This window comes from Pimephales promelas, chromosome 21 (genome assembly GCF_988280905.1).
Source record: "Pimephales promelas chromosome 21, fPimPro1.hap1.1, whole genome shotgun sequence".
Taxonomy (NCBI): domain Eukaryota; kingdom Metazoa; phylum Chordata; class Actinopteri; order Cypriniformes; family Leuciscidae; genus Pimephales; species Pimephales promelas.
The window spans coordinates 5,396,764-5,412,697 of NC_142789.1; positions in this window are offsets into that span (position 1 = coordinate 5,396,764).

Below are 15,934 nucleotides of genomic sequence, written 5' to 3' on the forward strand. Positions count from 1 at the left end.
AGGTCTAAGTCTCATGGCCCTCTATCAGAATTTGGGAAGATTGGAGAAACTTAATTTTTCGCCCAAAAAAAAAACGTAAGGGGTACCACTGTCGTTTTTTTTTCGGGCCGAATTTTTCAGTTTCGATATCTCAGCTCTGGAAGGGGCTAGAGCCTCCATTTTTGCACTCAGGTCTAAGTCTCATGGCCCTCTATCAGAATTTGGGAAGATTGGAGAAACTTAATTTTTCGCCCAAAAAAAAAAAACGTAAGGGGTACCACTGTCGTTTTTTTTTCGAGCCGAATTTTTGAGTTTCGATATCTCAGCTCTGGAAGGGGCTAGAGCCTCCATTTTTGCACTCAGGTCTAAGTCTCATGGCCCTCTATCAGAATTTGGGAAGATTGGAGAAACGTAATTTTTCGCCCAAAAAAAAAAAACGTAAGGGGTACCACTGTCGTTTTTTTTTTCGGGCCGAATTTTTGAGTTTCGATATCTCAGCTCTGGAAGGGGCTAGAGCCTCAATTTTTGCATTCAGGACTAAGTCTCATGGCCCTCTATCAGAATTTGGGAAGATTGGAGAAACTTAATTTTTCGCCCGAAAAAAAAACGTAAGGGGTACCACTGTCGTTTTTTTTTCGGGCCGAATTTTTGAGTTTCGATATCTCAGCTCTGGAAGGGGCTAGAGCCTCCATTTTTGCACTCAGGTCTAAGTCTCATGGCCCTCTATCAGAATTTGGGAAGATTGGAGAAACTTAATTTTTCACCCCAAAAAAAAAACGTAAGGGGTACCACTGTCGTTTTTTTTTTTCGGGCCGAATTTTTGAGTTTCGATATCTCAGCTCTGGAAGGGGCTAGAGCCTCCATTTTTGCACTCAGGTCTAAGTCTCATGGCCCTCTATCAGAATTTGGGAAGATTGGAGAAACTTAATTTTTCGCCCCAAAAAAAAAAACGTAAGGGGTACCACTGTCGTTTTTTTTTCGGGCCGAATTTTTGAGTTTCGATATCTCAGCTCTGGAAGGGGCTAGAGCCTCCATTTTTGCACTCAGGTCTAAGTCTCATGGCCCTCTATCAGAATTTGGGAAGATTGGAGAAACTTAATTTTTCGCCCAAAAAAAAACCGTAAGGGGTACCACTGTCGTTTTTTTTTTTCGGGCCGAATTTTTGAGTTTCGATATCTCAGCTCTGGAAGGGGCTAGAGCCTCCATTTTTGCACTCAGGTCTAAGTCTCATGGCCCTCTATCAGAATTTGGGAAGATTGGAGAAACTTAATTTTTCGCCCAAAAAAAAAAAACGTAAGGGGTACCACTGTCGTTTTTTTTTCGGGCCGAATTTTTTAGTTTCGATGTCTCAGCTCTGGAAGGGGCTAGAGCCTCCAATTTTGCACTCAGGTCTAAGTCTCATGGCCCTCTATCAGAATTTGGGAAGATTGGAGAAACTTAATTTTTCGCCCAAAAAAAAAACGTAAGGGGTACCACTGTCGTTTTTTTTTTCGGGCCGAATTTTTGAGTTTCGATATCTCAGCTCTGGAAGGGGCTAGAGCCTCCATTTTTGCACTCAGGTCTAAGTCTCATGGCCCTCTATCAGAATTTGGGAAGATTGGAGAAACTTAATTTTTCGCCCAAAAAAAAAAAAATAAGGGGTACCACTGTCGTTTTTTTTTTTCGGGCCGAATTTTTGAGTTTCGATATCTCAGCTCTGGAAGGGGCTAGAGCCTCCATTTTTGCACTCAGGTCTAAGTCTCATGGCCCTCTATCAGAATTTGGGAAAATTGGAGAAACTTAATTTTTCGCCCAAAAAAAAAACGTAAGGGGTACCACTGTCGTTTTTTTTTCGGGCCGAATTTTTTAGTTTCGATATCTCAGCTCTGGAAGGGGCTAGAGCCTCCAATTTTGCACTCAGGTCTAAGTCTCATGGCCCTCTATCAGAATTTGGGAAGATTGGAGAAACTTAATTTTTCGCCCAAAAAAAAAACGTAAGGGGTACCACTGTCGTTTTTTTTTTCGGGCCGAATTTTTGAGTTTCGATATCTCAGCTCTGGAAGGGGCTAGAGCCTCCATTTTTGCACTCAGGTCTAAGTCTCATGGTCCTCTATCAGAATTTGGGAAGATTGGAGAAACTTAATTTTTCGCCCAAAAAAAAAACGTAAGGGGTACCACTGTCGTTTTTTTTTTCGGGCCGAATTTTTGAGTTTTGATATCTCAGCTCTGGAAGGGGCTAGAGCCTCCATTTTTGCACTCAGGTCTAAGTCTCATGGCCCTCTATCAGAATTTGGGAAGATTGGAGAAACTTAATTTTTCGCCCAAAAAAAAAACGTAAGGGGTACCACTGTCGTTTTTTTTTCGGGCCGAATTTTTGAGTTTCGATATCTCAGCTCTGGAAGGGGCTAGAGCCTCCATTTTTGCACTCAGGTCTAAGTCTCATGGCCCTCTATCAGAATTTGGGAAGATTGGAGAAACTTAATTTTTCGCCCAAAAAAAAAACGTAAGGGGTACCACTGTCGTTTTTTTTTCGGGCCGAATTTTTGAGTTTCGATATCTCAGCTCTGGAAGGGGCTAGAGCCTCCATTTTTGCACTCAGGTCTAAGTCTCATGGCCCTCTATCAGAATTTGGGAAGATTGGAGAAACTTAATTTTTCGCCCAAAACAAAAAACGTAAGGGGTACCACTGTCGGTTTTTTTTTCGGGCCGAATTTTTGAGTTTCGATATCTCAGCTCTGGAAGGGGCTAGAGCCTCCATTTTTGCACTCAGGTCTAAGTCTCATGGCCCTCTATCTGAATCCAGAGTTTTGAGAAGATTGGGGATACTTAATTTTTCGCCCAAAAAAAAAAAAACGTAAGGGGTAACACTGTCGTTTTTTTTTTTTTTGGTCGAAATTTTGATTTTCGATATCTCAGCTCTGGAAGGGTCTAGATTCTCCATTTTTGCACTCAGGTTTAAGTTTCATGGCCCTCTATCAGAATCCAGAGTTTTGAGAAGATTGGGGATACTAAATTTTTCGCCCAAAAAAAAAACGTAAGGGGTAACACTGTCGTTTTTTTTTTCGGGTCGAAATTTACATTTTCGATATCTCAGCTCTGGAAGGGTCTAGAGCCTCCATTGTTGCACTCAGGTCTAAGTCTCATGGCCCTCTATCAGAATCCAGAGTTTTGAGAAGATTGGGGATACTTAATCCCCCCCCCCCCCCCCCAAAAAAAAAAACGTAAGAGGTAACACTGTTGGTTTTTTTTTTCGGGTCGAAATTTTGATTTTCGATATCTCAGCTCTGGAAGGGTCTAGAACCTCCATTGTTGCACTCAGGTCTAAGTCTCATGGCCCTCTATCAGAATCCACAGTTTTGAGAAGATTGGGGATACTTAATTTTTCGCCCAAAAAAAAAAAACATAAGGGGTAACACTGTCGTTTTTTTTTCGGGTCGAAATTTTGATTTTCGATATCTCAGCTCTGGAAGGGTCTAGAGCCTCCATTGTTGCACTCAGGTCTAAGTATCATGGCCCTCTATCAGAATCCAGAGTTTTGAGAAGATTGGGGATACTTAATATTTTGCCCAAAAAAAAAAAAACGTAAGGGGTAACACTGTCGTTTTTTTTTTTTCGGGTCGAAATTTTGAATTTCGATATCTCAGCTCTGGAAGGGTCTAGAGCCTCCATTGTTGCACTCAGGTCTAAGTCTCATGGCCCTCTATCAGAATCCAGAGTTTTGAGAAGATTGGGGATACTGAATTTTTTGCCCCCCCCCCCCAAAAAAACGTAAGGGGTAACACTGTCGTTTTTTTTTTTTCAGGTCGAAATTCTGAGTTTCGATATCTCAGCTCTGGAAGGGTCTAGAGCCTCCATTGTTGCACTCAGGTCTAAGTCTCATGGCCCTCTATCAGAATCCAGAGTTTTGAGAAGATTGGGGATACTTAATTTTTCGCCAAACAAAAAAAACGTAAGGGGTAACACTGTCGTTTTTTTTTCTGGCCGAAATTTTGAATTTCGATATCTCAGCTCTGGAAGGGTCTAGAGCCTCCATTGTTGCACTCAGGTCTAAGTCTCATGGCCAGGGCTCGACATAAGCAATGGCCCGATGGCCCGGGGCCAGTAAAAGAGTATGTCGGGCTAGTTGATTGGCCAGTCACTTGCCCGCACGGGCCAGTAACTGGCAATCAGCAAAACAAACAGCAAACGTCATACACAGTGTGGCGCGAAGAGTGTCAATGTTAAAATGCCAAAGAACTACGAGGCTGGACATTCCTAGAGTCATGGAAAACACAGTACACCTGGTAGGGATGGATGGGTACTCGGTATTAAACGGGACTGAATTTTAAAAAGACCGCTGTATCGATAAGCTCGGACGTTATTGCTATTGCTGTCGCTGGAGAAATACATGTAGGCTATCATTTATTATTGCTATAAAAAAAATTAACCATCTCGCTGAGTCGCCAGCCATGTGTAGGCCTATATATAATAAAATTAAACCATTTGTCTGTGATGCATTTTGCTATTCGCGCAGTCCAGAAGAGGAAGAGAGAGAGAGAGAGAGAGAGAGAGAGAGAGATCTCACGCGGTGCCACAGCGCGCACAACACCTGACGGAGGACAGAACTAAACATTCAAGTTATGGTTACACTTTAGATCTGTGATATAATACTATGATTTTATTTTAGATTTCAGCTTCCCTAGATTATAGAATATATTTGAGGTAAAACCATTAAAAACTGCATTCTGTCTAGCGCAACGTCCTTACCATCACAGCAGTAGGCTACAGTAGCACGCTGTCATTTCTCCTTAACTCAAACTTGAATACAGAATCAGCACGATCGGTGATTGTTGTAAAATGCAGTCACTTCTGTTGCTAAATTGCGGGGCGCGTTTAATAATAAAAAGAGCTATTAAAAGCACAAAAAGCGCAAGAGATGCTGTTCCCGATGCGGCGCGCGCTCCAAAACAGACCGCAACGAGATAAGTATATACTTTGGGCTTCATGTGCGCGTCTAAACGATCAAATGTACACAAAAATGTGTCAAAATGACTGGCTTGGAGATTCACTTAAACAGTTATGTCTAAAATGGACGCAGTTATGGAAATAGTTGGGAGAAAATATGGTGCATCAGTAGTAGACTTACATCTGCACTCGTTCTAAAAGGGGAAGCAGTCTAATATGCGGACGATTGCGACATTACTGCGAATCAAACAACTAAAGGCAAAAAGAAAATCACTCACTGGTCTTGAATGAATAACTTTAGCTTTAATAAGTAAGATGAGGAGACTGAGGGGAAAAAGAGAGAGAGTGATCGAGATGAGGAGAGAGCAGGTATTGACAAATAATCTACTGGACGCTGAAAGTAGGTTATTTTTGCATGTCTCCAGGGTCTCTCTCTTAATTCCTGAACTTCCTTCACTGTTTTGATTAATCCTAATGTATACAATAAATACAGTTTAATGGAAAAGTGCTTTTCCTTGTATTTCTTTCAGGGCCAGTCAAAATATAGAAGGGGCCAGCAAAACTCTGATCTACTGGCCCCAGGGGCCAGTGGGGATTTTTTTTTATGTTGAGCCCTGCTCATGGCCCTCTTTTAGAATCCAGAGTTTTGAGGAGATTAGGGATACTTAATTTTTCGCCCAAAAAAAAAACGTAAGGGGTACCACTGTCGTTTTTTTTTTCGGGCCGAATTTTTTAGTTTTGATATCTCAGCTCTGGAAGGGGCTAGAGCCTCCATTTTTGCACTCAGGTCTAAGTCTCGTGGCCCTCTATCAGAATTTGGGAAGATTGGAGAAACTTAATTTTTCGCCCAAAAAAAAACGTAAGGGGTACCACTGTCGGGTTTTTTTTCGGGCCGAATTTTTGAGTTTCGATATCTCAGCTCTGGAAGGGTCTAGAGCCTCCATTGTTGCACTCAGGTCTATGTCTCATGGCCCTCTATCAGAATCCAGAGTTTTGAGAAGATTGGGGATACTTAATTCCCCCCCCCCCCCCCAAAAAAAAAACGTAAGGGGTAACACTGTCGTTTTTTTTTTCGGGTCGAAATTTTGATTTTCGATATCTCAGCTCTGGAAGGGTCTAGAGCCTCCATTGTTGCACTCAGGTCTAAGTCTCATGGCCCTCTATCAGAATCCAGAGTTTTGAGAAGATTGGGGATACTTAATTTTTCGCCAAAAAAAAAAAAACGTAAGGGGTAACACTGTCGTTTTTTTTCTGGCCGAAATTTTGAATTTCGATATCTCAGCTCTGGAAGGGTCTAGAGCCTCCATTGTTGCACTCAGGTCTAAGTCTCATGGCCCTCGATCAGAATCCAGAGTTTTGAGGAGATTAGGGATACTTAATTTTTCGCCCAAAAAAAAAAACGTAAGGGATAACACTGTCGTTTTTTTTACGGGTCGAAATTTTGATTTTCGATATCTCAGCTCTGGAAGGGTCTAGAGCCTCCATTGTTGCACTCAGGTCTAAGTCTCATGGCCCTCTATCAGAATCCAGAGTTTTGAGAAGATTGGAGATACTTAATTTTTCGCCCCAAAAAAAAAAACGTAAGGGGTAACACTGTCGTTTTTTTTTTCGGGTCGAAATTTTGAGTTTCGACATCTCAGCTCTGGAAGGGTCTAGAACCTCCATTGTTGCACTCAGGTCTATGTCTCATGGCCCTCTATCAGAATCCAGAGTTTTGAGAAGATTGGGGATACTTAATTTTTCGCCCAAAAAAAAAAAACGTAAGGGGTAACACTGTCGTTTTTTTTTCTGGCCGAAATTTTGAATTTCGATATCTCAGCTCTGGAAGGGTCTAGAGCCTCCATTGTTGCACTCAGGTCTAAGTCTCATGGCCCTCGATCAGAATCCAGAGTTTTGAGGAGATTAGGAATACTTAATTTTTCGCCCAAAAAAAAAAACGTAAGGGATAACACTGTCGTTTTTTTTACGGGTCGAAATTTTGATTTTCGATATCTCAGCTCTGGAAGGGTCTAGAGCCTCCATTGTTGCACTCAGGTCTAAGTCTCATGGCCCTCTATCAGAATCCAGAGTTTTGAGAAGATTGGAGATACTTAATTTTTCGCCCCAAAAAAAAAACGTAAGGGGTAACACTGTCGTTTTTTTTTTCGGGTCGAAATTTTGAGTTTCGACATCTCAGCTCTGGAAGGGTCTAGAACCTCCATTGTTGCACTCAGGTCTATGTCTCATGGCCCTCTATCAGAATCCAGAGTTTTGAGAAGATTGGGGATACTTAATTTTTCGCCCAAAAAAAAAAAACGTAAGGGGTAACACTGTCGTTTTTTTTTATGGTCGAAATTTGGATTTTCGATATCTCAGCTCTGGAAGGGTCTAGAGCCTCCATTTTTGCACTCAGGTTTAAGTCTCATGGCCCTCTATCAGAATCTAGAGTTTTGAGAAGATTGGGGATACTAAATTTTTCGCCCAAAAAAAAAAAACGTAAGGGGTAACACTGTCGTTTTTTTTTTTTTTTTTTGGTCGAAATTTTGATTTTCGATATCTCAGCTCAGAAAGGGTCTAGAGCCTCCATTGTTGCACTCAGGTCTAAGTCTCATGGGCCTCTATCAGAATCCAGAGTTTTGAGAAGATTGGGGATACTTAATTCCCCCCCCCCCCAAAAAAAACGTAAGGGGTAACACTGTTGTTGTTTTTTCGGGTCGAAATTTTGATTTTCGATATCTCAGCTCTGGAAGGGTCTAGAGCCTCCATTGTTGCACTCAGGTCTAAGTCTCATGTCCCTCTATCAGAATCCACAGTTTTGAGAAGATTGGGGATACTTAATTTTTCGCCCCAAAAAAAAAAACATAAGGGGTAACACTGTCGTTTTTTTTCGGGTCGAAATTTTGATTTTCGATATCTCAGCTCTGGAAGGGTCTAGAGCCTCCATTGTTGCACTCAGGTCTAAGTCTCATGGCCCTCTATCAGAATCTAGAGTTTTGAGAAGATTGGGGATACTAAATATTTTGACCCAAAAAAAAAATAACGTAAGGGGTAACACTGTCGTTTTTTTTTTTTCAGGTCGAAATTTTGATTTTCGATATCTCAGCTCTGGAAGGGTCTAGAGCCTCCATTGTTGCACTCAGGTCTATGTCTCATAGCCCTCTATCAAAATACAGAGTTTTGAGAAGATTGGGGATACTTAATTTTTCGCTCCCCCCCAAAAAAATGTAAGGGGTAACACTGTCGTTTTTTTTTTTCAGGTCGAAATTCTGAGTTTCGACATCTCAGCTCTGGAAGGGTCTAGAGCCTCCAATGTTGCACTCAGGTCTATGTCTCATGGCCCTCTATCAGAATCCAGAGTTTTGAGAAGATTGGGGATACTTAATCCCCCCCCCCCCCAAAAAAAAAACGTAAGGGGTAACACTGTCGTTTTTTTTTTTTCGGGTCGAAATTTTGATTTTCGATATCTCAGCTCTGGAAGGGTCTAGAGCCTCCATTGTTGCACTCAGGTCTAAGTCTCATGGCCCTCTATCAGAATCCAGAGTTTTGAGAAGATTGGGGATACTTAATTTTTCGCCAAAAAAAAACGTAAGGGGTAACACTGTCGTTTTTTTTCTGGCCGAAATTTTGAATTTCGATATCTCAGCTCTGGAAGGGTCTAGAGCCTCCATTGTTGCACTCAGGTCTAAGTCTCATGGCCCTCTATCAGAATCCAGAGTTTTGAGAAGATTAGGGATACTTAATTTTTCGCCCAAAAAAAAAACGTAAGGGGTAACACTGTCGTTTTTTTTTTTTTTGGTCGAAATTTTTAATTTCGATATCTCAGCTCTGGAAGGGTCTAGAGCCTCCATTGTTGCACTCAGGTCTAAGTCTCATGGCCCTCTATCAGAATCCAGAGTTTTGAGAAGATTAGGGATACTTAATAGAGCCTCCATTGTTGCACTCAGGTCTAAGTCTCATGGCCCTCTATCAGAATCCAGAGTTTTGAGAAGATTGGGGATACTTAATTTTTCGCCAAAAAAAAAACGTAAGGGGTAACACTGTGTTTTTTTTTTTTCGGGTCGAAATTTTGAGTTTCGACATCTCAGCTCTGGAAGGGTCTAGAACCTCCATTGTTGCACTCAGGTCTATGTCTCATGGCCCTCTATCAGAATCCAGAGTTTTGAGAAGATTGGGGATACTTAATTTTTCGCCTAAAAAAACAAAAAAAACGTAAGGTGTAACACTGTCGTTTTTTTTTTCGTGTCGAAATTTTGAGTTTCGACATCTCAGCTCTGGAAGGGTCTAGAACCTCCATTGTTGCACTCAGGTCTATGTCTCATGGCCCTCTATCAGAATCCAGAGTTTTGAGAAGATTGGGGATACTTAATTTTTCGCCCAAAAAACAAAAAAAACGTAAGGGGTAACACTGTCGTTTTTTTTTTTGGTCGAAATTTAGATTTTCGATATCTCAGCTCTGGAAGGGTCTAGAGCCTCCATTTTTGCACTCAGGTTTAAGTCTCATGGCCCTCTATCAGAATCCAGAGTTTTGAGAAGATTGGGGATACTTAATTTTTCGCCAAAAAAAAAACGTAAGGGGTAACACTGTGTTTTTTTTTTCGGGTCGAAATTTTGAGTTTCGACATCTCAGCTCTGGAAGGGTCTAGAACCTCCATTGTTGCACTCAGGTCTATGTCTCATGGCCCTCTATCAGAATCCAGAGTTTTGAGAAGATTGGGGATACTTAATTTTTCGCCCAAAAAAACAAAAAAAACGTAAGGGGTAACACTGTCGTTTTTTTTTTCGCGTCGAAATTTTGAGTTTCGACATCTCAGCTCTGGAAGGGTCTAGAACCTCCATTGTTGCACTCAGGTCTATGTCTCATGGCCCTCTATCATAATCCAGAGTTTTGAGAAGATTGGGGATACTTAATTTTTCGCCCAAAAAACAAAAAAAACGTAAGGGGTAACACTGTCGTTTTTTTTTTTTGGTCGAAATTTTGATTTTCGATATCTCAGCTCTGGAAGGGTCTAAAGCCTCCATTATTGCACTCAGGTTTAAGTCTCATGGCCCTCTATCAGAATCCAGAGTTTTGAGAAGTTGGGGATACTACATTTTTTGCCCCCCAAAAAAAAAAAACGTAAGGGGTAACACTGTCGTTTTTTTTTTTCAGGTCGAAATTCCGAGTTTCGATATCTCAGCTCTGGAAGGGTCTAGAGCCTCCATTGTTGCACTCAGGTCTAAGTCTCATGGCCCTCTATCAAAATACAGAGTTTTGAGAAGATTAGGGATACTTAATTTTTTCGCCCCAAAAAAAAAAAACGTAAGGGGTAACACTGTCGTTTTTTTTACGGGTCGAAATTTTGATTTTCGATATCTCAGCTCTGGAAGGGTCTAGAGCCTCCATTGTTGCACTCAGGTCTATGTCTCATGGCCCTCTATCATAATCCAGAGTTTTGAGAAGATTGGGGATACTTAATTTTTCGCCCCCCAAAAAAACCGTAAGGGGTAATACTGTCGTTTTTTTTTTCTGGCCGAAATTTTGAATTTCGATATCTCAGCTCTGGAAGGGTCTAGAGCCTTGATTTTTGCACTCAGGTCTAAGTCTCATGGCCCTCTATCAGAATCCAGAGTTTTGAGAAGATTGGGGATGCTTAATTTTTCGCCAAAAAAAAAAAACCGTAAGGGATAACACTGTCGTTTTTTTTTTCTGGTCGAAATTTTGAATTTCGATATCTCAGCTCTGGAAGGGTCTAGAGCCTCCATTGTTGCACTCAGGTCTAAGTCTCATGGCCTCTGTCAGAATCCAGAGTTTTGAGAAGATTGGGGATACCTAATTTTTCGCCCCCAAAAAAAAAACAACGTAGGGGGTAACACTGTCGTTTTTTTTTTTCTGGTCGAAATTTTGAGTTTCGATATCTCAGCACTGGAAGGGTCTAGAGCCTCCATTGTTGCACTCAGGTCTATGTCTCATGGCCCTCTATGGAGAGATATCCAGATGTTTATTCGCCTCTGCCATAACCTCTGTTTATTCGCCTCTGCCTATCGGTTTTCATTAAACCGAGAAAAATTGAATTTTGTTTTATTTACGATCACTGAGAAATGTTCTATTATTTAAAAAGCAAAAAAATAATTTTTTTTATTATTTTCAAGGTGAAAAGGATTCATTTGCCTGGATCCACGCCGAAGAAAACGTCTAAATGTCACATTTTTAATGAAGCAGCCTAAATATTCCACTTTGGAAAATGTGTAGATGTCAGGTTTTCATTAAACCGAAAAAATTGAATTTTGTTTTATTTACGATCACTGAGAAATGTTCTATTATTAAAATGCAAAAAAAAAAAAAAAAAAAAAAAAAAAACACAAACATTTATTATTTTCAAGGTGAAAAGGATTCTTTTGCCTGGATCCACGCCTAATGAGTAAAATGTCTATTTTCTTGGGCGTCCCCCAGCTCCTCGTTTAAGCAAAAGGTACGCTAAAACAACGTATTACATCGTTGTTAAACCACGTTAACGGTGTTAACCATAACCTTTTAAATACTCGACCTAGTTCCGTTGCTTAGCAACGGGAAGAAACTCCTGTAACTTCAGTGCCCAACCCGTATCACGACAAGACGTGAAATAATCATGTTGGTCCACTTTGGAAAATGTGTAGATGTCACGGTTTAGTTTAAACTCAAAACCATAAATAGGGCTATACTGCCCTCTTGTGTCAAATCATATTTCTATATTTATTTTTCCAACAAATAAAACCAAACCGTCAATAAAAATTCATTCAATACACCTTTGAACTCAACAGATTCAGTGGCTCAATTGATAAAGCTTTGGGCTTTAATCAAGAAGATCTGAGTTCAAATCCCATTCTTGCTTACGTTAAATTGTTGTGATTATATCAAACAAAGTGGCCAAAACAACATTTCTTCAACCCGGTATCACGACAAGACGTGAAATAATCACGTTGGTCCACTTTTGAAAATGTGTAGATGTCACGGTTTAAAGCCCCTCAAACGTGAAACTTACAGTTAAACTGAAACTTACCATCACGACCTATTGGTTTTCATTAAACCAAGAAAAATGGAATTTTGTTTTATTGACGATCACCCAGAAATGGTCTATTATTTAAAATGCAAAAAACATTTATTATTTTCAAGGTGAAAAAGGATTCATTTGCCTCGATCCACGCCGAAGCAGCCTAAATAGTCCACTTTGGAAAATGTGTAGATGTCACGGGTTAACCCCCTCAAACGTGAAACTTACACGTTTGCGTTAACACGCTCCAGTGGAGAGATATCCAGATGTTTATTCGCCTCTGCCATAACCATAGACATATACACTAGACTTCACCTTGGGGGTCTAAGCATGCGTCAAAACCGCCGCCATCTTGGAACAGGGGTCTTGTCATAGGAAGTAGCTAGGTAATGCTGCTATCTCTGCCTTTACTTCAAATTCATTGATGGTGGCGGACTTTTGTGCAGCGTATGATGTTCACGGATTAAATCTGAACTAGAAAGAATGTTTTAAAAAAAAAAAAAAAAAAAGTTTTTTCTTTCTGGAATCAATGATAAAATGTCTGACCGTTGGAACAAACCAAAAAAAAACAAGAAAAATCTCATTCATGATGATTTATGGTGATTTACTGTGTCTACTACATTGACGCCAGGGCCTGAAATTAACACCCGACCACCTGCCAAATGCGGGTGAATTTTGCTATTGGCGGGTAACACTGTCAATCTACCTGCCACATTGGCGGGTAGCCAATGAGAATTGAGTGATTCATTAGGATTTTTACATTTCAACGAAGTCCGCTATTGCGGTGGACTTTAGCTAAAATGTGGCGGCACATTACTGGGGTAAAGAGGCCAGCTGAAACAAAACAAACAGCCAACAAAAAGATGAGGATGAGAAAAATAAAAGTAAAGAAGACATTTTAATACAAAGTGAACAATCGGCGGCAATGGCAAGGTTCGTGAGCGGCTGATTTATGACAGCGACTGTTGTTTCGTAACATTCATGCGATCAGAAAGAAGATGAGGCTCTTTTTCTGACTACGTGTGCGAGTATTAAACTGTTGGTGAGATGGGATGAGATAATGTAACGCGTCGCTGTTGTAGGTTACAGTACAATGACAGTTGCACAGATGTGCGTGTGCAACTGTGCATGATGGGAGTTGGGAACCGGTGAGAAAATGTCCGGTACCCGGTAATTTTATCAGTAATAACATTATTAATTTAGTTCATATTTAACCGTTCCTGAACGCTGTAACTAAAAGCTGTTAAGAGTAAGACCTGTACGTGACTAAATCCGCCATCAACACAGCCGCGTGTGATTTGTTTACGAGCTGCGGTAGGTCTATCTGTTGAGTATATACTATGTTGTGTGTGTGTGTGTGTGTCTGTCAAAATCAATGAATAAAAATATTTTTTTTTTATGTATGTTATTAGAGTTATTATTACTTGACAGCACTAAAATGTGTGTTCTTACAAGTTAAAGAACAATATTGTGAAATTCCCGGGTTTTTTTTTTTTTTTTTTTTTTACGTTTATGAGGCAAAAAAAATGGCTGGTAAAAAGTCTCTGTGGCGGGTGAATTTTTAAATCCACCTGCCACAGTGGCCGGTGTCCGAAAAAATTAACTTCAGGCCCTGATTGACGCTGATGCATTAAAGTGGAGGGGCTCCCCTGTTTCAAGATGGCGGCTCTATTGACGCATTCGTTCCAATGAACTGCCGTATCCAAGGTGAGGTCTAGTGTATATGTCTATGTGCCATAACGACCTATCGGTTTTCATTAAACCGAGAAAAATGGAATTTTGTTTTATTTACGATCACTGAGAAAAAAAAGTGTATCTATCCATCATAAAAGTGCATCTGTCCATCATAAAAGTGCATCTATCCATCATAAAAGTTCATCTGTCCATCATAAATGTGCATCTGTCCATCATAAAAGTGCATCTGTCCATCATAAATGTGCATCTGTCCATCATAAAAGTGCATCTGTCCATCATAAAAGTGCATCTGTCCATCATAAAAGTGCATCTATCCATCATAAAAGTGCATCTGCCCATCATAAAAGTGCATCTGTCCATCATAAAAGTGCATCTATCCATCATAAAAGTGCATCTATCCATCACATAAGTGCATCTGCCCATCATAAAAGTGCATCTATCAATCATAAAAGTGCATCTATCCATCATAAAAGTGCATCTGCCCATCATAAAAGTGCATCTATCCATCATAAAAGTGCATCTATCCATCACATAAGTGCATCTGTCCATCATAAAAGTGCATCTGCCCATCATAAAAGTGCATCTGTCCATCATAAAAGTGCATCTATCCATCATAAAAGTGCATCTATCCATCACATAAGTGCATCTGTCCATCATAAAAGTGCATCTGTCCATCATAAAAGTGCATCTATCCATCATAAAAGTGCATCTGTCCATCATAAAAGTGCATCTGTCCATCATAAATGTGCATCTATCAATCATAAAAGTGCATCTGTCCATCATGAAAGTGCATCTGTCCATCATAAAAGTGCATCTGTCCATCATAAATGTGCATCTATCAATCATAAAAGTGCATCTGTCCATCATAAAAGTGCATCTGTCCATCATAAAAGTGCATCTATCCATCATAAAAGTGCATCTGTCCATCATAAAAGTGCATCTGTCCATCATAAAAGTTCATCTGTCCATCATAAAAGTGCATCTGTCCATCATAAATGTGCATCTATCAATTATAAAAGTGCATCTGTCCATCATAAAAGTGCATCTGTCCATCATAAATGTGCATCTATCAATCATAAAAGTGCATCTGTCCATCATAAAAGTGCATCTGTCCATCATAAAAGTGCATCTGTCCATCATAAATGTGCATCTATCAATCATAAAAGTGCATCTGTCCATCATAAAAGTTCATCTGTCCATCATAAAAGTGCATTTGTCCATCATAAAAGTGCACTCATCCCAGGCCCGAGTTTTTGCCTCCACAACCACCCGGGCTGGAGTCCGCTTGGCCTGCCGGTACCAGTCAGCTGCCTTAGGAGTTCCACAAGCCAGCCAGGCCCCATAGGCCTCCTTCTTCAGCTTACGGCATACTTTACTTCCTGTGTCCACCACCGGGTTCGGGGATTGCCACCTCGATAGGCACCGGAGACCATACGGCTGCGACTCTGAGCAGCCGCTTCGACAATGTAGGTGGAGAACATGGTCCACTCGGACTCAATATCTACAGCCTCCCTCGGGATCTGGTCGAGGCTCCTCCAGAGGTGGGAGTTGAAGATCTCTGCCAAACGTTTCCAGCAGACCCTTACAGTACGCTTGGGTCTGCCGAGTCTGTTTAGCTTCCTCTCTCGCCATCTGATCCAACTCACCACCAGGTTGTGATCTGTTGACAGCTCTGCCCCTCTCTTCACCCAAGTGTCCAAGACATATGGCTGCAGTCAGATGAAACGACCACAAAGTCGATCATCGACCTACGCCCTAGGGTGTTCAGCTGCTGCATGCACTGATGGACACCCCTTTGCTTGAAGATGGTGTTCGTTGTGGACAAACTGTGACTAGCACAGAAGTCCAATAACTGAACACTACTCGGGTTCAGGTCAGGGGAGCCATTCTGTCCCTAGAGCTAGTTTCCATGTCCAGGGATCGGGTTGTTGAGGCCCCCGCCTTCGACTGCCGCCCGATCCTCTCAGCACAGGCCCCTTACGGTCCCTCCTGAAGGTGGTGAGCCCACGGGAAGGAGGCCCCACGTTGCTTCTTCGGACTGAGCCCTGCCGGACACCGTGTGGGAGGCCCTGCCACCAGGCGCTCACATACTGGCTCCAAGGTGGGGCCCCGGCTGTCCTTGTTTTCACTTCACTCATAAGGTTTTTTGAACCGTTCTTGGTCTGACCCGTCGCCTAGGACCGGTTTGCCTTGGGAGACCCTACCAGGGTCATATAGCCCTGGACAACATAGCTCATAGGGTCGTTCGGGTACTCAAACCCCTCCACCACGTTAAGGTGGCAGTGCAAGGAGGGGTTGATTAGAATCACTTTTTTTCTATTTCAGTTTATTCTAATGGGGATTTGTTATAC